The sequence below is a fragment of the Bidens hawaiensis genome, unplaced genomic scaffold (assembly GCF_021521415.1).
Source record: "Bidens hawaiensis isolate Kalapana, Puna unplaced genomic scaffold, B.hawaiensis_p1.1 tig00005808_1, whole genome shotgun sequence".
Lineage (NCBI taxonomy): Eukaryota > Viridiplantae > Streptophyta > Magnoliopsida > Asterales > Asteraceae > Bidens > Bidens hawaiensis.
Genome location: NW_027491383.1, coordinates 875,424 through 879,626, shown reverse-complemented (window position 1 = coordinate 879,626; position 4,203 = coordinate 875,424).

Genomic DNA, 4,203 nt, shown 5'->3' with positions numbered 1-4,203 from the left:
GTTTTAATAATTCTAGTTGTAAAACTTTAAATCATGTTCTAACATGCATTTAGTAACATGATATTTTGAAACCATTTTCAAAATTCTAATTTATAATAAAGCCATTTTATTATGGGCGTGAGACGGCTAGTTAATAAATCCATTTTATTAAACTATGTGTCACGTAATTACCGATAATTATTAGAACCCGTTTTATGCTTTGTTAATTAATTCTATGTGACGAAGTTGATATCCTAATATCTAACAACCACACAATCAAACAATCAATTAACAAGCATACACAATTATACTAGACACGAGCCACTAAGTTAGACCACACTTGTTAGCCGAAACAAGTGTGTGTCTTAGGTCCGATCCTAAGGGACACATGACACATGGATGTTGTAGCTCCCACTCGATCCCGCATCCAAATGCTTCGAGCATCTTCTTCAACCTTGTTGTGATCCATTGGGCTTGAACTTGGGCCTTAGCTTCCATAAGCTTCCACTTGGGCTCAATTGGTGGGCTTAGGTCCTTTTGGGCTTGAATCCCTTAATGGGCTTGTGAAACCCATTATCACCATACCCGGCCCAATTAGGCCCAAACTTCCAATTTTGCAATCTTCTTTAATTTTACAAAATCAAATGTCCTAATACATTTTTTCTATAAAATAAAGAAATTACAAATAACCTATTTATTACATACCCATATGAATAAATAATTACAAAATTACAAAATTGCCCATAATTAATTATTACAAACCGAAACTTGAATAATTAACTACAATCACAACATCAACCACAAACAAACATCCACATTGGTCTACGGCTCGGTCTAGTATTAGCAAACATAACCCGTTATGTCATAGGAACCCGTTCCAAAACCCCTTGCCTTTATCGGGCCTAGCCCAACCCATTTGGGCTTGACCCAATACCAAGATTATGGGCTTCGGTCCAATCAAAACTGCATGGGCTCGGCCCAAACAAAACTTATGGGCCCGGCCCAATATAAAAACCCATGGGCTCGGCCCAAAATCCTTATGGGCTCGGCCCAAAAATTTTTATAAAACCGGTTAGCCCAATAACCCTTTTTCAAGTGGGCTTCGGCCCAAATTCACCCGAATTGGGCTTCGGCCCATTTGCTCAGTTTTTTTTTTTTTTTTTTTTTTTTTGAATTTTGAACTAAGCCAAAAACAATAACAAGATTAAATACAAAAATATCATGCATGTTAATTTTTGTATAAATCTTTCAAGGGGAAAATAAAAAACCGAGAACCCGTAGCTTAGTTTCCCGTATCCCGGCTCTGATACCATTTGTTGGGTTTCTATAGGATTTAACAAACTTAGTTAACCGATTAACTAGTTATAATATATGCGGAAACGTGATAGACAAACTAAACATATGAACAACCTAGTTTATTCATTTCAAGATTACCAATAATCTATTTACTAGAAACCCGAAGCTAGGATCAAATGATACGGGAACAACTAAACTATCAAAGCATATAAACACTTACAATCTTAACCCTTTAAGAGTTTAGTGGATGTTGAAGAAGATGATGATGTGAATGCTAGATTTTCAAAGAAAAACCCTCAAACGGAATATACCCCGAGCCTCCAACACGCACCGAGCTATGCTAGGGAGCTTGAACACGAAAAACCCGAGACCCGAAATCTTTCTTCTTTGGCCGTGAGCTAGAGAGAAAGAGAGAATGGGTGTTGTTTTTCAAAATGGTTACTTGAAAGTTGTAAGAACTTTTTTCTCACATGCATACATAAGATTTAGTTATATACAAGTCCACACTCAATCTCTTTTTGCATGTTGACAATATGACCAAGTTGGTGGGGTGTGGGGCCCACCCAAAACCGGCCCCAACATTATTATTATTATTTTTTTTTTTTTTTTTATTTATTTTATATATTCTATACTTTATAAAATATATAAACACCCCATCTTTTATAAACCATTTTATAAAAGAATACATAGTTAAATAATCATTCCAATAATAATTATTTAAATAAATAAATTAACCAATTAATTATTTAATACTTTCAAGTAATTATTCAGAAACCCATTTTTCTGAAAGTGTCGTGTTCTGTATTTGTCTTATAGATCTTATCTTAACAAATACATAATTGGTGTGTGTCTAACTCGTTATTGGGTATGACCCGACTTGGATCAAACATAACTAGCCACATTAACTTAATTATGTGTCTCGGGCATACGATATTCCAACATATTATAGGAGACTTGCATGAGAGAGTGACAATAAGCTCTTATGAAAGAGCAAACATCTGCCTATATGCTTGCTTTCTGTCCCAAGTTGAACCAAAGAATATCAATCAAGCTTTAAAGGACAACATCTGGGTAAAAGCTATGCATGAAGAGTTAGCTCAATTAAGAGACTTACATGTATGGGACTTGGTTAACAAGCCCAGAGGCAAGTATGCTACTGGAACCAAATGGGTGTTCAGAAACAAGAAGGATGAGAGGGGTATAGTGATCAAAAACAAAGCAAGAGTGGTGGCTTTAGGATGCTTACAAGAAGAAGGAGTGGACTTCAAAGAAGTTTTTGCACCAGTTACAAGACTAGAAGCCATCAGGATCTTTCTAGCATATGCAGCATCAATGAGCATAAAATTCTATTAATTAGATGTGAAATCTGCATTTTTAAATGGAAAGATTGATGAGGAGGTGTAGGTAGCTCAACCTCCAGGATTTGAAGATCCAGTCCTTCCTAACAAGGTGTATAAGCTCAGCAAAGCACTGTATGGACTCCATCAAGATCCTAGAGCATGGTATGATGAGCTATCAAACCACTTGTTAGACAATGGCTTCTACAGAGGAGCTATTGATAAAACACTGTTCTACAAAAGATGGAACAAGGATCTGCTGCTGTTGCAAGAGTATGTGGATGACATTATCTTTGGCTCTACAAATGAACAAATGTGCAAGGAGTTTGAGCAAGTGATGAAATCCAAATACAAAATGAGCTCAATAGGGGAAATGAATTTCTTCCTTGGACTTCAAGTACAACAGAAGGCTGATGGAATCTTTATCAATCAATCAAAGTATGTCCAAGAGAATCTTAGCACGTTCAAGTGCCAAAATTTCAAGACAGTGTCTAAACCAATGGACACACATGAGAAGATGGTACCTGATGAGAAGGGGGAGCCGGGGGACCAGCATGAATATATGGCCAAGATAGGATCCCTGATGTATCTTACAACATCTAGGCCAGATATCATGTTTGCTGTGTGTGTCTGTGCAAGATTCCAAGCTAACCCCAAGGTCTCACATATGCTAGCAGTCAAGAGAATTTTCAGATATCTCAAAGGAAAACCAGATTTGGGGATTTGGTATCCAAAGATTCCTTCCTTGACTTGATGGCCTACACAGATAGTGACTATGATGGTTGCAACATGAGTAAAAAATCAACTTCAGGAGGATGCGAGTTCTTGGGGAACAGGTTGGTGTCATGGCAATGCAAGAAGCAGACTACTGTGTCCATCTCAACTGCTGAGGCTGAATATATTGCTGCATCCGCTTGCTGTGCACAGGTTCTATGGATTCAGAATCAACTGCTGGATTATGGTATGAATTTCTTACTTACTCCAATTTTAATTGATAATACTACTGCTATGTTCATTGTTGAGAATCCAGTCCAACATTCTAAGACTAAGCACATTGAGATTAGACATCATTTCATTAGGGACTGTCAGGAAAAAGGCTTAATAGAAATGAAAAGGGTAGATACATCTGATAATCTAGCTGATTTATTCACCAAACCTTTAGATAAAACTAGGTTTCACTTTCTGTTAAAATGCCTAGGAATGATAAATGCTGATGAAGTTTGATTAGGGATATGTGCTTAAGTGAGGTGCTTACTGATCATCTTTATTACTCACTTTGAATGTTTGCATGATGATTTGCTATGCTTAACTGATCATTCTGATTGCATGAGTCATGTATGTGACTGTCTTTGTGTTAAAAAATGTTATATCTTTGATAATTACAGTTTTCAGTACTTTGATCTGTGCTTGCATGATGTATTTCTGTGGTTTAAGTACTTCTAGTATGCCTCTGTGCTTGATACTGTGTTAGTTGCTCCTCGAGCACAAGCAGAAGTACTTGGAAAACTTTTCAAAGTCTTTCGAGCACAGATGTCATAGCTCAGTTGCTCGAGCATAGATTCGTGCCTTGAAAAACTTTCTAAGTATTTCG